This window comes from Anomalospiza imberbis, chromosome 14 (genome assembly GCF_031753505.1).
Source record: "Anomalospiza imberbis isolate Cuckoo-Finch-1a 21T00152 chromosome 14, ASM3175350v1, whole genome shotgun sequence".
Lineage (NCBI taxonomy): Eukaryota > Metazoa > Chordata > Aves > Passeriformes > Viduidae > Anomalospiza > Anomalospiza imberbis.
Window position 1 is genome coordinate 6508444 of NC_089694.1, and position 21671 is coordinate 6530114.

The window sequence follows — 21671 nt, forward strand, 5'->3', positions numbered from 1 at the left end:
TTCACATCCTTTACTCAGTCAGGTATGAATCAGAGATCCCTTCAGGCAAGACCATGGAAATGCATGGAAGGAAAGAGATTTTATTGACCCCGATGGCTTAATCTTATCCCAGGATGTGAATGAGCTTTAACAACACTCAGACTGAAAAGTTCAAATGTAGACACAAATGTCTCTTTCCAAAGCAGCTTATGGGACATTGCACAAATCCAACAAGGCATATAAGGTCTATTTTAAGCAGCACCCCAGCCTTATCCAGACAGTGAACTTACACTTGGCACCAAGAAAGACAAGAAATTGCCCATCAGAGCACATGGCCTGAGTGAGGTGTTAGTGTCAGAGCACTGATTATCCGCTGGAATGCCCACAGGCAAGGAGTCAGGCCATCCATCTGCCTGCAGGGCTGGTGGGGAGGGCTGGCAGGAACACAGCTGTTCTCGTGGCTTTCTGTCAAAGGCTGAGCAAATGTGAATGTTGAATCTTAAACCTGGAGCAGACAGGATAACTCGAGGCAGGGCCACTTCTCTGAGCAGGTAAATAACCAGCCCGATGGGCAGGCTGGGCAGGGACACGGCTGTTCCAGCAGTGTCCTGTTGGGATAGCCTCAGCTGGGATTTGGGCAGGCTACAAAGACACGTGTCGTTTAAAAACTGTTCTGTTGTGTATCAGAGGTATGTGTTATATTAAGGATTTTAAAATTTTTAGTAGATACAAAGTCAAATTTAGCGTGACTAGTGCAAGGAAGCGGGGAGATACGCACAAGGAGAAACGCTCCCAAAATCACCGGAGGTTGCAGGGGAGAATGAACTGCCCCCTCGCAGAGCCTCCTCTCGAGACCAGACCGGGCCGGGCTCCCCCAGCACAGAGCGGCTCTTGCTCAAGGCAGGGCCCGGAGCTGCGGAGGGGCCGCGGAGCTGCCATGGGCCCGGAGCTGCGGAGGGGCCACGGAGCTGCCATGGGCCCGGAGCTGCCATGGGCCCGGAGCTGCCATGGGCCCGGAGATGCCATGGGCCCGGAGATGCCATGGGCCCGGAGCTGCGGAGGAGCCCCGGAGCTGCGGAGGAGGCCCGGCCGGGCCGGCGCTGAGGCGGAGCGGCCCCGCCGCCCGCGCTGCCACCCGCGGCCGTCAGGTGTCGCTGCCGCGCCGCTCCCCGCCCGATCCCGGTCCAGCCCCGGCCCCTCCTCGGCTCCAGCCCCGGGCCCGGCCCGGTCCAGCCCCGGCCCCTCCTCGGCTCCAGCCCCGGGCCCGGCCCGGTCCAGCCCCGGGCCCTCCTCGGCTCCAGCCCCGGGCCCGGCCCGGTCCAGCCCCGGCCCCTCCTCGGCTCCAGCCCCGGGCCCGGCCCGGTCCAGCCCCAGCCCCTCGCTGCGGCCGCCGGGGGCGCCCCGAGGAGCCCGCGGCCCAGCGGCCGGCAGAGCCTCGCGTTCCGCGGCGGGAGGTGCCGTGGCAGCTGCGTGGGAACATTCTTGGCGGTCCTGGGCTCGCGGCCTCTCCAGGGAGAAGACTTCTGGTCAGAAAGGGACAAGGACGACTTTCAGGCGGGGGGGGGGGGGGCGGGTTTTATTTTTAAAATCCGTGTAAAAATAATGCAAATAAAGCCCGAGCCGATGGGCTCGGAGGCTCATTCGCAGTCAGCGCCGGGCAGTCCCGCTCAGTCACTGCGGAAAGCTGCAGCACAGAAGAGTTCCTTGTCCTGGGAATTGCCTTCCTGACAGCCCTGCTGTGGCCCTCGATATCGCCGTGTCAGCTACAGCTTTCTGCTGGGACCCGGTTGAAAAAAAATAACTGCAGGGCTTGCCATTGTCTATTGACAAGAACCTGTTCTTGTCAGCCCCAAACCGTAACCAAACTCCCACTGCTCTGCCGGCCACCTCCATCGCTGTCCCAGCACTGCTGCCAAGCGCAGTGTGTGCTCCGGGACTGTCCCTAAGCGTTTCTGGGTACTGTGTGCACACAGCTGATGGCGAACACCCACCATCACCCGATTCCTGGGCACAGGGCACCTCATGCATCTGCACAGGATCACAGTGACCATCCTTCCCCCACTGGTCTAACTTTGCATCCTTCAACCTGACCCAGCGAAGTTCTTCCTTGCTATCCGGCACTTACAGTCCCTCAGGTTTTGCAGGTGTTTCCAGTTGGGATAAGCACTGTAATGAGTTTCATGCTACTAATGCCTTGAGAGGGGAAACTTGAGGAACAAAAGGGATGGGTGAGTGACAGACTACATCACACAGCCAGCACTGGGTGTGTGCATGTGGCATTGGTCAGGGTGCAAGTGAGTACTCAGCACTGGAATGTCCTACAGGAAAGGGGCCTGTGCCAGGCCTGAGAGGATGTGAAATGAGATGAGGAACTGAGCTGACCCACAGGCAGCTCACATCCTGAGGAAGGGGAACCAGCCTCAGGGAAAGCAGGGACAGCAGGTTTGCCTGGGCTGGGAAGAGTGATGGCAGTTGCAAAGCATAGAGGAGCAGGGGCAAAAAAGGAGCTGTTACTGCTCTTCAAGAACACCTGAGCTGAATCATCAGGAGTGCCTGCACTTTGCAGTGGGAGTTGGAGTTCCTATGACCATGTGGTGAGGAGAGCCAAAGCCGATGCAGACAAAATATCAGTGCCTGCTCTCTAGCAGTGTGGCCATGCCAGTGTGCCTCACTCCTGCAGCAGAGCCAGAGCTCCCTGTGCATCTCTGCAGGGCTCTGGCTCCCACCAGTGTTCCTGCTCACAGCTACACAGAGGTCGTTCTTCCCCTTTGAGCAGCTCTCAAGTCACACTGCTACTGGTGTAATTTGTTGATGAAAATGTGGTTTGCAATGTCATTTTCTTAGGGAATGAAACATGTTGTTTCTTTACTCAGGGACACATTTTTTTGCTTTAATCAATCTTTGGGAGATAAATAAAAGTATATATGCATACTGAGTGTGGCATGTTCTTTCTCACATTTCCTTTCATTTATTTGATGAAGTGAGAGGACTCTCCAGTTTCTTTACATATGTAACATTTTTCACTTGCAAAAACATGGGAAGAATAAAGTAAATGCATATTTCAGATACTTTTTCCTTTCAGCCCTCGGTTCTTAACCTTTTGCATCATGTGCCCATGGGAAAGATAAAAAGTATTTCTTACTTCATGTGACCTGAGAGTTTGGGGTTTTCTGTCTCTTAAACCTTTTCTCAGTTTACACAGACACACACACACACTTCCCTGCATGTACAGTGTGACAAGCTTGAAAGCAAGTTTGTCTTCCTCATTTTTTTTTAGCTCACATAAAAAATACTGGGGGCATTTCACTTCTCTCAAAGTCCTGGCTTTAGCCTCTCTTGAGCTTGCCACACGCTGACAGCATTCGGTTAGACTGTGCCTGTCCCAGACCTTGCCAGCAGTAGCACCAGGCAAGCTGCATGTCTGGTGAGAAGAGAGGTCCTGGTGGGTCCACTGCAGTGAAAACTTTCTCTCAGGAAGAATTTGAAAGACACAAACCCCTAAAACCCTCTGCACTTCAGCCTTACACCCAATTTAAATGCATTTGGAACAAAGTTCGACAAGGTCCAATAAAGGCTAAACTGGTACAGTGGAACTGCTTCCCATTTTCTTTCATTCCTGTCTTTAAAGGAGTGCTTTTCTTCCAACAGAAAAGCTTCTCCCTCCTAACCTGCAGCCCACAGCATGGCACAGCCGTGCCCTGAGGAGCCTGGATCACAGAGTCAGCCACACAGCCTGGTGCCCTCCGTTGGCCATGGTCCAGCCGGTGCCACCCGGCACAAACAGGCAGACAGGGGCAGGTGATGTGGGGATGTGCCCTCGTCCTGCCCAGCAGCTGGAGAAGAGGAGGGGAGGGCAGCGGTTCTCACCCAGCCTCCAGCCCGTCCACAGCACGGCATGCTCACGCCATCAGACACTGCCCTTCCCCGTCCCCCGGCTCTCACCCAGGTCCTGTGGGGAGCAGCCAGCTCTGCCCACACCTCTGAACAGAACAGGCCATTCCTGAGCCCCAGGATCAAACAGCAGGAGTTTGGTTGTGTCCACATTACAAAGCCCTCGAATCCACATGTGGAGTCTTTGTGTTCCTAAAGCACAAGCCTTAATTTTTCATGTGGTTTTTTTTCAGTTCAAAGCACATGAAAGAAAACACATCCCGTGCAGCAGTTCATCTGAGCAGTGTTTGCATAGCATGGAACTGTACGCTTGCCCATGCTGCCTATTGGCAATTGTTCCTGATTTATGATGTTGTCCAAACAGTGTTCAGGCATCATTTAGGAGAGTATTACTAGCAAAGGCTAAAATAGTGCCAGGGTGTGAGCTAATAATTAAGTAGGATAGCACTGGTCCAGTGCTGAAGCTCTTAAGCTGAGAATGTTTTGTTCACAGCATAGCCACAGCCTGGGAATCAGTGGAAGCTGGAGGGATGTGATTTGGGACATATGCAGTTCATCCACTGCTCTGCCAACAGGGATATCCCATGGCATCAGGAAACCTTGGTCCTTCCAACACCACCCTGTTTCTTCTTTTTCAGTGACCATCAGCTGCCATACCATAATTCAAGCAATGTAATATTTATATTCTTATATAAATAATCACAAAATCAGTTCTGCTATGAAGGTTGTTTTGGTTCAAAAGAGGAACATGAATGAAGTGTTGCACACTGTGTAGGGGCTCAGGCAGGAATGGGATGCAATGGATCTGCTGGGTCTGTAGCAAGCAGAGGATTGCCACCTGGAGAGCAGGAGGAGGCTTTTCTCCAAGGAGAGTGACAGCATCACATTGTGGTACCATTCTTAGAGATTGTGGGTACTAAAGCAACTGGGATCATGGCTGTGTGCACTGATAATGTGGTTTTGAAGAGCTGCTTTGGTTGTTCTTCAAATGCCCAGGAAGTTTCTTTGCTCCTGCTATTTGTACGGAATACAAATACTATGGGAGCAGTATTGGGATCAGGAAGGAATCAATGTGGATTATTTCTAAAATCAGAGTGATCCACATTTCCATGGAAAAGTAGTCAAAACCATCTCAAGGTCGTTAAATTAAAAGAAAAGCATTTGAGAATAAAGACTTTTAATGCATTTTGAAGTACATCAGAATCTCTTAAACAGCTCATTTTCTTCTCTTGAGCACAGCAGAAATTGCTCATAGTCAGTAATTGATCCAATACACTTCACCCTCTGCAAGTTTTCTGTTCTGACACTCCTCCCCGCCGTTTTCTTTATTTACTCACTGTTTAAAACTATTTGTGTATCCAGCCTGCGATCACATCCTCTGCCACTGGCAGCTCCCAGCTCGGGTGCACTAATCAGCCCTGACCTTCCTAATGAATACACCTGGCTCAGCTAGGGTGAGACTGTTCCAGTGAGATGGCCACTGCCAAGGGACTGCCTTTTCTGCTGTCCTTCCCTGAATTATTATTTGTTCTCAGTGAGCTTTACATTATTTCATGATTTCTTAGATGTTTCTACCTGTCAGTTATTCCAGGGACTTTTGATGAAAAGCAAGGGCAGAAGAAAATCAAATTGGAAGACTGCAAAGTGCTGCCTGTACTCCATGGCACCTCTTCCAAGCCTCACATCTGAAGTGGGAGTAGTCATATGCATGGAAAGGTACTTTGGCCTAGCAGAAGTTGGTTCCCTGCAGCACATTCCTGAGCTGCAGACCAAGCCCAGACTAACATGATTTAAGTGGCAGGGCTTCCATCCCCTCTTGCTGGGAAGTGTTGCCAAGGCTTTACAAATCTTGCTGTTAGGGCATTTTTCTTATTAGGTTTCAATCTTAAGTATCCTTTTGCACAGTTGCATCCCACTAGTTTCAGATACAAGTTAAAATGAAGAAGAATGACATGAAATGAAGCCAAGGGAAATGTATTAAGTGATGTTTGCAGAGTACATTGATAGAAGGGGACAAAATGTCCTTGGGAGAACAAAGAAATTGATTGTTAATAACACATTTCATTATGCAGACACCAAAGAAGTTTTGTGACTGCTGTGAAGTCCCCATGTGTTAACCTCATAGGGCAGACCTGCAAAGTGATCAGGGTAGCTCAGGGTAGGGGATTGCAGGGTGTGCATTTGGATCTCGTGAGTTATCAAGCAGCCCTGTGCCTGCCCCCACAAGGCTGGGTCATCTCCAGTGCAGAGCATGCATCCCCACAGGGATCTTCTGGACCTGCTGGCTTGGGCAATGCACAGGCAAGTGGGGAGCTTCTAGGAGCAAGGTTCAAACTCAAGAAAAGGGCATTAATCTGACTATAAATACCTGACAAACTTTGATTGTATGAGAGCTGAACAGCATGGAGGGAATTTTAGTGACTCCTGCACTGAAAATGGATTGCTAGCCTAAGCCCTGAGCAGAAGATCCAAGCCCAGCAACACCTGACTGAGCCGTGATTGGTCCACATACATTTGGCAAGCAAAAAAGAGTTTAAAACTGATTTAATCCTTCCAGCTTTTTCTAATAATCAGGCTAAGATGAGAGCCATGCTGTTGACTGAAGGAAGGTCAGCAGAACCCCAGTATCTGTCAGGTGAGAGAATTAAGTGAAGAAGATGGATAAAGAGGAGAGATTCGATGAGGGTGATGGGAAAGAGGACAAAAAAAAGTTAATACCAAAACTCAATAATGACAAATTAAATGAAGTGAGGATTTCTCAGTGAGTGGAGCAGCACCAAAACAAAGTCTGAACATGCTGGGACATTGGACCGGTCCTGAAACCTAAACCATCCAAATCACTGCCAGCAGATTTCTTTTGAAAGCTTCTGCTACCAGGGGAAAAGAACTGGGCAGGCATTGCAGAGGAGGAGATGCAGAGAACCTCACAAGCAGGTACAGCACAGATGGCTGTGAGCTCTGTATCTTTTAGGTGATGTATTGGAGTTCTAATGGCAGCAACATGTATAACAAATGAGGTCACCAGACTAATATTATTACAACAAGTTCCACATGAATTAATCATGTTTGAGCCATGATAACAGAGGGTTGGTTAGTGTATTATCTCTGAGGCTCCCATCTCTCTGGCACTTGCTCTAAGCCAGTTGCCTTGGGATGGGGCATGGACTGTTTTCTTTCAAAAGAAAGCAAGCGTTTCTTTCAAAAGCAGACTCATTTATTCTGAGTTTTATTCTTGGGTAGGTCAAGCTTTGGTAGAGAAGCAATTCCAAAACTGCAGTATGATATTTTTTGTCAGGTTTTATGTTGTGCTTTTTCCCTCCTTGTAAGGACCCTGGGAAAGTTTCCCCCATCAGCCTTCTGGTTTTGAGATAAATATAATCTCTTTATAAAAACACACACTCACATAGCTTACAGCAGCCTTGTGCTGGATGTGGTGTTCACCATAAATCACACCACCTCACTGCCAAACCAAGTCTAAAACAAAATGAAAGAAACTTCTTAGTGAATGTCCAGCTTTATTTCTGTCCTCAACAGCAGGGAATTCATGTGAAAGGTTTTTACTAGCCTTGCACCAAAAAAAAAAAAAAAAAAAAAAAAAAAAAAAAAAAAAAAAAAAAAAAGGTTTGGGAGATCTCCAGATAAAGGTTTTCCTGAATTAATACACACATAGGTTAGCATATATCAATAAATAGAAACTCTTATGACCATGAGAGGGAAAACCTGTGCAGGTGTGGAGCTGCTTGGGTGCGTGTATGTGACATCGATAGGTCTGGTCACTGCACTGGCTTCCAGTGTGACCATCCTCCCTGATGGCTGCCAGGCTGCTACCAAAGGAATGAGAAAATAAAGAGAATGAGAACTTTGACCAAACCCCTGGTAATCAGAGCAGTTTTTAGCTGACTTGCACATCACAACAAAAGTTGAAGTCAGGTTAATGGCAGTGGGTTATCCATGGGCTATTTTTCTCGGTCTGGTCATCCCAGAATCGCTGCTGTGCTTTACTTTGCAGTACAAAAGATGTCTCTGTGGCTCACATGTAGCAAGCAGGAAACCAGCAGGAAAGAGTGAAGATTCCACAAAAATTCCACCTTTTCCTGTATTACTGACTGTGCTGATGCTTTCTCTGTTCAGTTCTTGTTTGGTTGCTGGGCACTCACCCAGACTCACCCTCTGGCAGAGACAAAAAGTGCCATTCATGGTCTGAAAATTGGAGCTTTGGTTCTGGGTAACCATTTGGCTGACAGATGTTTCTTCTTGCCTGTCTCCATCATTGCTTTTTCTCCGGCTAATTCCTATCCTAGGAAGTGTGTGGCACTACTGCAAAGAAGGAAGGGGGGAAACCCACAAAAAATTAAAAACATTTCAAAAGCCTGGGGGTGTGAATTTCCGACCTGTTGGCTGATGATGTCGGGAGGGTGCGCCTGCACCTCCAGGTATGGGTGGGAGCCTGACTGCAGGGGATATTTCATGTAAGTCAAAGGCACAAGTTACACAACATCTCCCAGCTCTTGTTTCACAGGTCAGGAAGTGGCAGCAGTCCAACGGTTCAGAGAAATGCTGTCTGGCAAAATGTGCAGAGTTGAGCCCTGGTCCTACAAGGATGAGGGACACCTCTGCCCATGCAGAGCTGTCCCCTGTGTCCAGGCCTTCGAGATGAGACCAGAATCTTAATGAGGGCTGTGGTAAAGCAGGAGGTTGGTAAAATACTGGGTAAAGCTCAGGAGGAATTACGTTTTCTTCATTCCTTGAGCAGATCAGATCTCATCTTAATTTTGCTCCCTTCAATGAGTCCCTGATGGATTATACTGGCCCATAGAAAGGAGGCACAAAGCTCAGTATGTTTTGTCTTTTGAAACCTTCAAACATTTTCACAAGCCACCTTTCCCCCCAAGCTCCTTCCTGCTGGAAGAGGGCCTGGATATGGCTCTCCCAGTCCTTGTAGACATTGTTGAGAGCAAGGCCAGAAGGCAGAGAGCTGGGTCCAGCAGTGTGCAGTTCCTCACACCCACTCCCCCAACACCATCCTGCTCACACCTGCTCACCACCACCCCCCGTTCCTGTCGTTCTCCCATCAGTGTTTCCTTCCAGTGTTCCCCAGCAGCTCCTCAGGCAATACTGGCCCTTCCCAGCCTTGGCTGTGGGGTGAACCAATCGATGAGCCTTAAACAGCAAAACAGAATAAAAACTGCTTCTCCTCAGCAGTTTCCCCTTTCCTCAGTGCCCCCACACCCCCACACTTGCTGCCATTAGATGTCTTTCTTCTGACACCCATCGACTCGGGGATTGAGAGTTTCAGAGAGACCCTCACGTCACCTTGTCCCTTGGACCAACCTTGCTCCTGACAGAGCTCCTGGGCTCTGCTGTCCCCTCCTTGCCATTTCTTCCCAAGAATTCTGTGTGAGCTCTCTTTGCCAAGGTGGTGAGCATCTCCAACCAAAGTCCTAAAGGCCAAAAGGAAGCCAAAGTCCCTGGAGTTTATTTCTCTTTTCTCCTCTTTCCTTCCTTTATCAGCAAGCAACAGTTTCCTGGTGAAAATGGGCAGAAAGAATCAGAAATATTGAGCAAACTAGGAACACTTGTTCAGACCAAATGCTCTCAATATTTCCAGCAAGCAAAGCCCCCTGTACCCAGTTTATTTGTCCAGGAAACGTGAAAAAATGTGAGACGTCAAAAGACAGTAGCTTTATATGTTTTAATAGTTTAATTTCAAGCTAACCAAGGTTAATTTAAAAAAAATAGAAAAAGATACATACAATAGGTTTCATTTGTTTGTTTTTAACTGTTTGGTTTGTTTTCATTTTGTTTAATTTCTGAAATGTTTTGGCCTTTGTGCAAAAATGTAAGAAAACAGAAAGAATTATGTTATTTTCTTTGTTTATTTGTCATGAGAGTCACAAAAATCCATTTCTGAGATTGTTTTATTCCTAACTATGTCTATTAACTATACAGTGTCTCACAATGATCCCATAAAATCCTTGGGAACATGGACAGCAGAAGAGCTGCTCATTCTGTCCAAATGCCAGTGTGATGAGGGAGGGTGTCACACGACTCTCACGTCACCAACTCTGTGACGTGGCTCAGAGCCTCATTCTCTGACCCATCTCATGCACACAACTTGTGCCTCACGGTGTCCCAGGGCTCACACAACAATGGGTTTTTATTTCCTCACTGTTCAAGGAGGGATGATGGCAAACTTTTGTATATGGGCATTGCTGCATCTTAGTAGAAATATTTTGAGGATTTCTGACTTCCTGGAGAGCTCTCTAAGCTGCTCCACCTTTGGAAGCACAGGACAATGGTGTTAGAGAGTAAGATTAAAATCTTGGAACTTTAACATGCACTTTTACAGAAGGAGTGAGGTCACAGGAAAAAGTATTACTAAGTTGTGGAAGGAGACTGGGACTGTTTCTAAACATTTGTCATTTTCCTACAAGGAATTTTTGCCACCTCAATAAGCAGCTGTCCGAGGCAGGAGGCAGTTGAGGGAAACACTTTGATGACACTTTGGCTGATCTGGTCCTGGTGATGCTTCTAAGGGCGAGACAGTTTTGCAAAGCTCCTCCACCCAATTCAGAGCGCTGTGACTAACTCTCCTGCATACAGCCCATTTCCTCAGAACAGCAATCACAGGCTGCAGACAGCAGCCTGGTCCTGCCCCAGTACAGCCAGCACAGTCCAGCATGTCTGAGGGAGCCTTAGCATGGGTGTGATACCCGGCTCAGGAATTCCAGTGTCACAAAGTAATTATTTGTAATAATTCAGAGTAACAATTTCCATATGTAGGACTCAAAAACAAGAACTACAGGTTAGGAGATAGATACAGCTTGTTAGATGAGAGCAGGATTTCCATGTCCTTTAAAATAAGATCTGTCCTGTTTTCTGTTTTGGTCTCCATCACCCTACCAAAATAAAATCAGCTGCAAACAGATGTGTCAGTGAGCAGAGGCGGAATTATTGCTAGAGGTGTGAGGTGGGGAGGGTTTGACATGGACTGAACTCTCAACACCATGATCATACTTTACTGATTAAAGAGCCTGAACAGATGCACCTTTCACTTCCAGTTTAGATTAAAACCTTGACTCTCCTCCAGGTCAGCAAGTTTGGTGTTCAGGCTCTTTCAGGACTGTCCAGAATGTGGAAATTAATAGAGTGAGACAGACACAAGCTGAGGTATCCCTAAAAACTTCCATGTAAAGAAGCCTGTGTGCTTCCCTGCTTGGAGGGATGGGATCTTCCTTTGCTCATCCCTCAGAGCGTTCCTTTGTCCAGCTGGGCAGAAGAAGCCAGGAAGGTGAAGGTTAATGCCAAGGAGGTTATTTAGTTGAATGGTGGCTTTTTTTTTCTCCTCCACCCCCATTCCAACACATACACACACAGGGTCTAGCACACACACATCCTGGAGTATGGAAAGGAATTCCCTGCAGGACAGCAGGACACAGGCCAGGACCTCAGATGATACTTGCAGCTGGTGCATCCTTGCCCTCACCCCGCAGAACCTTCAGCCCTCCCCAGTGCTCAGAGCTGGGTCACCAGCCCCACACACAGACCTTGCTCTGTTCCTGGGCACAGCATCACCCTGGCTGTGGCCAGCACAAATCCTCTGGCCCCCAGCCAGCCCACAGGGTTTCTTTCCCCCTTTCTCTGCCAAAGCAAATTGACTTGTGACACCTTCCCTGATGTTTTCATCCTTTAAAGGGTGGAAAGCTGAAAGCCTGGTTTCACTGCGCTCACTTCCATGCCTCCTTTGTGCTCTCCCACCTAGATGTTAAATAAGCTCTTTCAGGGAGGACTGGCCATTGGAGTCACTGTGGGCAGGCAGGAGCACACGTGTGCAGCACCCACTGCCAAGCACAGCCCAGGGTGCCCTCCCCACAGCCCAGGGGGAACAGTGCCACCCCAGCAGTGCATCCTGGCTCCTTTTGCACCCGCTCTCCAGCATTTCAGCTCCCTGGGCCTTGGCCATCCTGCTGTTTTCATTTCAGAAAAGCATATAACCTAGTTCATGCCTTCTCTGACATAAAACATTGCAGGGTTTGACTGAAAGATAATAAGAATTTTTGTGCCCTGTAGATCATGGATCTTACTGTCATCTAAAAAAATCATTTATAACTTCACAATCTCAGACAAGAGCTTGTGCTGACAAGTGGATACCTTCTTCTACTTCCTGCACTTTAGCAGAAACCTAGTCCACATCTACACTACAAGCTCACCTTCTCAATCATACATGGTTTGCAGCATTCTTCCCAATCAGAATGAGAAAAGGCATGTCCATGAGTGAACTCTGACTCTTCTACTCCTGACTCTTCTATTGACTCTTCTACTCCTCTCCTTACATAAGATTATGAGGGACCACCATGTGACTTGTGCTTACGTAAAATATGACACTGAGGTATTATAACAATCCAGTCAATAATAAACTGTTTAATAATAAAGGTGATACCAAAACCAGGTGACAATTTGTTTTGCTAGCAAAAGCACAAAGAACCAAGTCCAAAGCCCAGTGGAAGGCACCTGTGCACTCAGATGCAGTGCAATGAACTTGGGTGTGGCCAACAGATCCATTACCTGTGCTGTGACAGTGGCCAAGGTGCACGGTACCAGATCTCGTGCACAGATGATAAGCACAGCGCCCTCTGCCAAAATCAGTGCAAGAAAAGTGCCTTGCCAGGATCTCCTCTGCCTTTTTCTCTGCTGCAACTTGCTCTATTCCCACAGTGGTTACCAATAAGAAGTTCCTTAGCTGCACAGTGCCTTGGTGAGGGCATCTCAGCTCTGTTTGTAACAAATTCAGAGCCTAGAAGTAAAAGAGCCACAAGACACCAGAATGTGTCATCTGGCCTTGGAAATTGGGAAATAAAGAGTTTCTAAATATGCAGGGACCTCCCTGTGTTCCTGGGACCACATAGCAAGATGACAGAAAAGCTCAAACATATACAGAGAGGAAGGTCTGCCCTCCTCCCTTTCCATGTGTTTCAGCCAGGATGTTTGTGCAAGAAGAAAGCCAGTTGAGCAATAAAACCCGTATGTCAGATGGAAGGAAAGTCTGGAATCCAGCACACCAAAAGAAAAGATTGACATGAGTTCATCCTCATGATAAGGTTCCCTTCTCTAATAAGGATGCACATCACAGCATCTTTAATAGGAGGCCAAACTGATAATTGCAGCAGTGTGGTACTTGGCACTTTGAAATTTTCACCCAAGAATTGTGAAGCACTTTACAATTAAACCTAAATATATCTTTATATGAGATGGGAGGGGCCGTAAAGAGATAGCTTTGCTTATTTTGAGCGTGAAAAATACGTAATTTCATCACAACACAAGCCAAAAGGCTCTAATTCACCTGGACACTGTGTTTTTAATGAATTTTAATGGAATTATGCCCAGTCAGACTACAAAGCCAGAGCACTTGCATGTTTTCATGCTTAGAAAGTGTTTTTGTGACCTTTTATAGTTACATTTTTAGTAGTAGAAATTATATAAAACAATGGAGCACAAGAATCCTCACTTTAATAAGCATTATTAACTCCTCAAAACATGGAATGGGGAGAAAAGTATTGTGAACCAAATCTGGCAAGCCATAAGATGAAGTGAGGTCTAGGCACTGGGAGGTTTTACATCTGAGTGCTTGCAAATTTTCACCACATTTTCACCAGATTCATGAGTTTGATTGGAAAAATGTTGGCCTCTCATCTGTCTGTGTGGCAAAAGTCCTTGCTAAGGTTTACTTTCACATATAACACAAAAGTAATTATGCTCCTAATTAGTTAAACTTTGAACAAAGTTCTGGCAGTGACTTCCCTGGCAATGAGAGTCAGTAGCTCTTACTGGACTGGGGCTGTCAGACATTTCCAGAAAGCAGCACTGAGCACCTCTCAAAGCCTACAACTACTCCTCCTGCTCTAGGCAGCTGACAGAGGTGTTCATGTCCCAGAAGTGGTCCCAATGCCAGGTTTCTCTATTAAACCCATCTCCAGAGCAATCAGGTTTGCCACATGCCCATGGTCCTCACCACTCTCGGGCAGCCATGGTGTATCAAGGGTTAGGGCTGGTGGATTCAGTCCTGCCACTGTCCCCAGTTCAGGAAGGGCTGTAACAATATCCCTTGCCAAATGTCTCCCGCCAAATGAGGAGAGGAAGAGGTTAGAGATACAGACATGGAGTCTTCAGGTTCTGTGGCTTCCCTGCTGTGTTTATTTGCTTCTGCGTGTCTATAGCAAGCTGGAGTGAGTGACTGCTGCCCTGGCTGAGGAGTCAGCAGCTGGGGCTGTTACATTCCCAGCCCTGGCACTGACCACCACAGGGGTTTGGCCTCTGTCTGTCCTTTGCTTTCAGATTCTCTCTAAACTGGCATAAGCTGGTTTCCCCAGCAGCAGCAGTAGCAGCAGCAGCAGTGCTGACAGGGTTTGCATGATGCTTGTAGATCCTATCCCAACTTCATTCCAGAAAACAACACATGTATTTCACCCAGCCAGCTCCCAGTGATTGCCAGGGCACCATTTGTCCTTTCCATGCCAGAGTCTGAAGACTTTGGGATCAGGCTGTGCTTCACTAACAGCTCCTGGCAGCACTGATTTCACTGGGTCCTTGGCCCTGTGCAGCACCACTGATCCTTCACCAGCAAGGTGTGCCCTGCTATAGCAAAATACACCAACACTAAAGATAAAGCAAGGAGCAGCTGTCTTGTAACACATTGCTCTGGGCTCTGTATGGAGCTGGCAGTGCAGTGGCAGGGTCTGTGAATTCTGGAGATGAGAAGGAGTAAGGGAAAACTGAGATTTGCTGTGAAAGGGCTGACAAGCTCTGTATTAAATAGTGAACTCCAGTTTGTGTTTGGCCTCTCATGAGCTGACAGTGGTAGAGAGCCAAAAGCGTTCCCAGCTCATGACTGGCACAGGGGCTCCTTATGGGGAAGTCCTGAGGAAAGAGCTCAGAGGCACTGCTGGAAATCTCCCCTAGTCCAGTGTGGTCCTGTAGGCTACAGCTTATCACAATACAGGAATGCTTTGTGCCTTCAAATTTGCTTTTCTAAGGGAGAAATGGATTATATGGGCAGAGTCCTGCTTATGCTCTTATTTCTGGTGGGGTTTCTTTTTGCCACCTACTTCCACTAAGATTTACTTTTAGGGTCGGTTCCTTGGCATGCACAAGCTGCTGTTGTTCTCTGACTGCACTGAAGCTGTTCTGCCTGTGACTTGTGTAATACAGACTGCTGGTCTCAGATGGTCATCACTGGTCCTCTCCAGCCCTTTTGCCATCACCCTCAACAAGGAGATCAAGTGCTCTACCACCCATAAAGACATTGCCATGTCATTCTGATCCCCATCATGCTCACACATTTCTGCAGACCAGGTAGGTGTCCCAGGATCTGCTGGAGAACTCCTTGTTGAAGCTGCCTGTGCCCGGTTTGTTCTTGCAGAGCAGAGCACAGAGGTGCTTTGCAAACATTCTTACAGCCTTTGAGCAGCCTTTGAGCATCTCACCACCACGTATTCCAAGCCTGAGTTAGCCTCTTCCTCTGGGACCACAGGCAGGAAGTAGTAGTCTACAAGTAGAAGCAATCTGGGGTGAAGACAGCTCTCCTGTGTTGTCTGTGTGGCTGCTCTGAGCAGGATTACTTCCACTCCAAATGTGTTATTGCAGGGAATAGACGGGAGCTGGGTGGGGCTGCAGGGGCTGCATGGACAATGAAAGGAAATGCCTCTGCTCTGCATATGGTCTGGAGAGGGAGGGTGCTAGTGCCAGGCAGGAGGGGATGTTGTGCAAGACAGCGTCCAGAGGGGAGGCATCTGCATGAAAACCAGAGCAGAAGAAAGTATTTGAGAGAGAGTGGATGTGTGGGTGTGTGGGTGGTGTCAAGGGAGTGGGAAGGAGACAAAAGAGGCTGTATATGGCTGTGTGTGAGAGGATTGCAAAGATGAGATGAGAGGCAGAATGTCTGTGGGTGGCATGGAGAAGGATGCAGTGCCTGCTCCATGCTGCCAAACTGAATACTTCATCCCAGATGCTCTGACCACCTTTTCGACCCCATCAGCTACACCCTTATTTTACCCTGTTAATCCTCTGTATCCAATGTCCTTGTCTGAGGAAGAAAAACTGTGGTAGAAGGGTCTGGGTAGGGTGCCAAGGTTCAGCAAGAGCTGTCCATCCCTTCAAGCAAACAAACAGCATCTTTTCAAAGCTCCCTTGAGTACACAGAGAGGCTTCAGAGTTGCTGTAGTGTTGGGTCTGGGGGTCATTAGAGAAAAACCTCTCCAGAAATGTTTCTCCTGATTTTTGAGCCACTGAGCCATCTTCTTCTGCTTACAAAAAGTATTCACTCATATCAGTGTTACCACAGGGAAAACAAAAGCTTCATCCTTCATTGCAGTAGCCTTCCAACTATAGTCTTCCCTATAATTTCAACATTTTGCAGTGCAAGTTTTTGCTTCTTCTGTTAAAAAAAAAAAATGTCTTTGTTTGGAGACTGCGTGACCCACATGGCTTAGACCAAGATGCAGCTGACCCCCAACACCCTGAGGTGCTAGCAAGTGACATTTGAAATCAGACCCCTCTCTAAGTCAGGTTCCTGAAAAGCATGGGCCAAAGAGGTTGATAAATAAAATTAACATGTTTGAAGACAAAGTACAGGGAAGAAAAATCAAGCTTGTTCATAAATATCCTTCAGAAAGTGAAAACATAGAAATAGTGACTGAATGGGAGGCTGTGCTCAAAATTCCAGAGGATCATGGTAATCTGATGTGTACACTGACTTCATGAGTTTGGAGTCCTTCTGAAGAATCAGACCACAGCCACACACACTTTGTCTTAGCCCCTGCATGCCATCTCCACACCCCGCTGTTAGGGCTCTGGTTTGTAAAGGGTTTCAGTTTGTTCCTTTAGTGGAGAGTAATTGCCCTGGATCAGCTTCAAATAGGAGAAAAAAATGTTTAAGAAAAAGACAAAAGGAGCCTTCAGAGGTCCTGAGCACTGTGCCTAGGTGGTGATCTCATGGCAGTAATGACCTCAGAGGTGTGTTTGGCTTGGTTCAGATTCACAGAACTGCCTCTTGCCAAGGATATTTTAAGTGGGCCAAAAACATCTGTAAACACACCCATCCAAAAACACATGCTGCAGCCATGCAGTCGCAAACACACATGATGAGTCTCACGTTAACTCATTTGTGCTGCACTTGGGAGATAGGGGTCTGCAGCCACGGTCAGCCTCTTGGTGCTCTTTATCTCACAGCTCAGTCTATCTCACAGCTCAGTCTATCTCACAGCTCTGTCTATCTCACACCTCAGTCTATCTCACAGCTCAGTTTCTCTCGCAGCTCAGATGCCCCAGCCCACAGCTCACGGGCAGTGAACTCAGCCCTTCAGTTGTAACCTGTGCCATGCAGTACAGATGTCTCCTGTGGAGTTCCTGATCCTGGATCCCAGATTGGGGGACTATTCCCAGGTCTTATTTCTCTTATTTCAGGTTAAAATAATTTTTAGGTAAGCCATCTGAACTTCATTGTGCTCCTCATAAATAATCCTTTTGAAACAGGAAGGAAGGTGCTCCTGGGGGTCCGGTTTTCCAGGATGAACACTGTGCTCCTCACAGCCATGGCTGTTTGATGGTTGTTGCTCAGAGCTGCTGTCAGCAATGACTGCAAAGAGCTGTGGGCTGCCCCTGCAGAGCCCTCAGTGCTCTGCCTGCTGACATTCTTGGTGCTCAACACATGCAGTAGATCATTTTCACAAGCTGCTGTGCATTCCTCTCCAAACACACGTGGGATGCACTGATTACCTCCTTCTCCAAAGGCTAAATCATGTACACAGGACTAAGGCTGGAAGCTGGCAAGAACAACAACCCTGTCTGCATAGGCAGATGGCAAAAACTCATACTCTCAAAAGCACATATTTTCCCATAAATGGCCAGTCACAAAGAACCAGCAACCACAAGCTGATGTGGGCATAGGGAGGAGCTCCAATGTCCATTAATGATGAGGAGCAGCTCTGTGACATGATTGAACTGCAAGATAAAATTGTGGATGACTTCACAGCCAGTGCAATGTGCACCGATGGTCGTCGGTGCCCTCAGCTAGCACTTATGGCTTGGGACTTTCACCTGCCCCCCAGCCCTTGGAGGACACAGAGCAACAAAACCCCCTTTCTAGCACTCTCAGGTTTTCAGCAGCTGCTGAACACCCACACCTCTGAATCCAGCCTCTTTTGGGCACTGACAGCATCTGACGGGAGCTAAACCAATGTGTTTGAGGAGATACAGTGTACTCTAACAACCACAGCAACTCCTTTTAAACTATTTCAGAAAATACACAGCTTTAATCACCTGTTTAAACTATATTTCAAAAGCTTTGTCACATAGGGCCATAGAAAAGGCTCCCTGAGCCTGCCAAAATTTAGGGTATTTTCTCTTGACGTGACCCTGTTTCAGTGTACTGTTACAGCAGATGCCAGACACCAACAAGGTCAGGTCACACTGTAACATTTTCTGCCATCCTGAGTCTGCTTCCATTGAGTATTTGACCTCATATTTCCCATGCTTGGTCCCTCTTAAGAGAGGCTGTTTTGTTGGTATGGAATCCCAATAGGCATTTTCAAGTCCAAGGAAAGTGGAAAGAAACAAAGGCAAGCCCCCACTGTGCAATCCTCCCCTCTGTAGCAATACAGAGGCTGTGCTTTTTTCAACAGGACTCTATCAAGGAGAGATGAAAGGCAGAGCTCAGCACCAGGTCTGAAACCTGGATTTAATCCAACAGCACTAAATCTCCAGCTGCAATGATGTTATATCGCAGTAGACAGGAGGGTGGAACCCGGAGGGAAATTATTACCAGTGCTTGAAAGTTTCCCTTGAGTGTGCTGTGTTAGAGTTTTGTAATGGATCTTACCAAGGCTTATTCTCCACCACTGTATGGGACAAGTCATTACTGCTTCAGTGTTTCTGCTGGGGTAGTTTGCATGAATAAAGCTTCAACATCACCTTCACAAAGCAGAATTCTCAGGTGACCCGGCCTTTGTTCAGGAAAAAAAAGGAAGTCACAGGTCTCCCAGCATCCAGGGAACTCCTGCCTTTCAGCTGCCTCAACAAGACCCAGTGTATGAGAGCAGAGAGCTGGGAAGGCGCTCTTTTCAGCTGGGAATCAAGCCCTGAGTTCTAATCTTCTACCTACGATGAAGCAGTCCCAATGCAAATAGACATTCCTGCCCATTCAAACCAGCTTTGTGTCAAGATATTTCCAGGCAGGCAATGACAAGAACAGGCAAGGGAAGAGAGCCTTCTTCATGCCATTACTATGAAAGATCTAAAGACCTGTTCTCCAGCTCTTTCCCTTTCCGGTCCATCCCACATCTCTGCAAAACTGTTTGGAAAATACAGCTTTGCTAATCCAGAGGCTTTCTCCTCTGAGTCTGCAGGACTCTGAAACAGAAGCAAGACAAAACTTAATTATCACATTGATTAAAGCATGGCCCAGTCTCACTGGGTTTATTCATGTGATTAAAGTTCCATTGAAATAGGAGAACGGGGGCAACCAAGGAGTTAACCCACCAATTTCAGTGGATTGTGGATTTTTGCATGGGTGTTTACAACTAAATGATGGTTTAACCACACTGGAACTGGCTGGTCTTGTGTGCATGGAAATGCAAAAGATGAGATCACAAAAGCAGCAACACCTTGGCCAAATAACTTTGGCCAAAACAGGAGTGAGGTGTTTTCTAATCCTGCAGCAAGACACGCTGTGTGTTTGTATTGCAAACAGGAGCACAGCCCCGAGCTGGGGGGGAGAGGAAGGCTCTACCTGTGGGAGAACCTGTGTGTGTTGTAAATACATCTTTTGCCTGACCTAGCAGCAAAACTTTGTGTCACCCCACTCTAATGAAGGCAGTGAGGGAACATATTGCTAATTGGAAAAAAAATCTTTCACAAAGCAGGAAGTCAGCCATGAGGGGTAAGTGTCCTTAGGCTGAGGGTAAGAAAGGCAATGACTGGCAACAGTGTTCTAGGAAATGCATACCTGATGTTGGGGTTCAGAGGACTGTGGCAAGAAATCCTGTTGTAAAACTGACTTTTTGCCCTGAAGGAGGAAAGAAAAGGAATATCTGCCATTTAGAAGCATATTCCTTTTAGTAGCCTTCACGCTCTTCAGACATGCCCAATCATTGTGTAGAAACCCTGATGGTATTTTCAGCCCAGAATGAAGCTACAACACACAAAGGAACCAGGCAAACAGGATGCCAGCAAGCCTTGCTAAAGGAAACACCATGTAAATCAGGGAGAGGAGGTCACAATGACTATAGAATGCATTACTTCTATAGAAGGGGCCAGCTCAACCTTTGGCTTGAGAACAAGATTAAGCGCGAGCAACTGTGTTAAATGACTTTGTGTAGGGAGGATGTCATGGGCTGGCCTTCACACATCACAGTTACCATCCAAGTCGTGGCAGAGGAAGACAGATTTTTTTTTTACAGGTCTGACCCATGCCCCAGCTAACCCAATCTCCTGCTGTCAGATGCAGCCCATGATTTCGTGCCTGAAGCATTAGGGTTAGGGTGTTATGGTTAGGGTTAGAAAAGGAGGGTCCTCCCTGGTTTCACCTCACTGACAATGCAAGGCCAGACTTGATGAAGTGTCTCAGCTAGTTCCCACATTTGTTCATGTAATTAGGGCCACTGGACATCAGAGCATTACATGCACAGGTAGCAGTGTCAGCAGCATGGCAATCCCTGAGTCACGCTGTGTGTTTGCAGCACTGTAGTATGGAAAACACACCCAGAAGCATGGTGAAATTATTTGTTGATCCTGTGTGTTGGCAGACTCTTTCAAATAGTTTCTCTTCACTATCAAGTAGAAAGTCCAAAAAATAAAACAAGATATTCCTATTGGTGTATAAATGTTTTCCTTCTGTTCAGCCCTGGTCTGTCTGAGTGGCTCTGTCAGACAGAGACCTCATCACTGCTGCTCCCACAGCAGCATCATGGAGATCTGACAGCAGCAAAGTTTCCAGCCCTGTCCCATAAACAAGCAGAGTTTTCCAAGCTATTCCCTGCTTGCACTATTTTCTGAAACAAATCCATAACCAGCAAAGGAAACAATTGCATTGGAACTGAATCCCTTGGCTTATTCTTCATTTTCTAATGTAGATGGAGCCAGAGGTGTGGAATTGGGTCCCTCTATGATGCCTCCCATGGGATAATGCACAGTTTGCATTTCTCCAAAGCCAAGGATTTAGAATAAAAGTTGTCAAGGAATTTATTTTTAATTCCCTTTTGAAAACAAATTCCGAATTGTTGGGGTTTTATTTTTTGGAGGATGCTAAGTTCTTTTTTTGATAAGGTTTTTTTAACTCTAAGAGCTGTATTTGTAACAAATCGGTTTTGATCTGTTTATTAATGGGCTTACCTGCTAGAAAAGGCTGTTTCAGTGGAGCAGTGATATTCAGGGCCCCTTTGAAAGACACCAGGGACCTAAAGACCATTGATGCTGTCAGATTTCCAAGACTGAATTCCTCCCTATAACATCCAGGCTTGCAGCCAATTTAGCTGTCTTGGAGCAGTTGTAGCTTTAAAACATGCTTGATGTGTATTCAGATTTTTAAAAAGGAAAAAAAAACAACAACAAAAAAAAAAAAAAAAACCAACAAACAAACCCAGCATTGCAGTGATTCAGAAAGATACACAGATGATGGAGTGAGCAACAAAGTCAAACACGAGCAGGCAAAGCCAACATAAGCAGAGATGACCTTTCTAAATTCCACAGCACTAATTCTGCTCCTTGGAAAGAGTGCCTGCGCATTTGTACCCCAGCCCAATACAACTATT

General features: G+C 47.0%; 1 long non-coding RNA gene across 1 annotated transcript; it reads right to left on the reverse strand.

Moving 5' to 3' along the window:
* Positions 1-15983: 15983 nt before the first annotated feature.
* Positions 15984-20281, reverse strand: LOC137482397 (uncharacterized). The gene is made up of 2 exons (XR_011004040.1): positions 19868-20281; positions 15984-16300 (listed from the first exon to the last, which is right to left on the reverse strand). It is a non-coding gene; the product is annotated as an uncharacterized lncRNA (long non-coding RNA).
* Positions 20282-21671: the final 1390 nt, after the last annotated feature.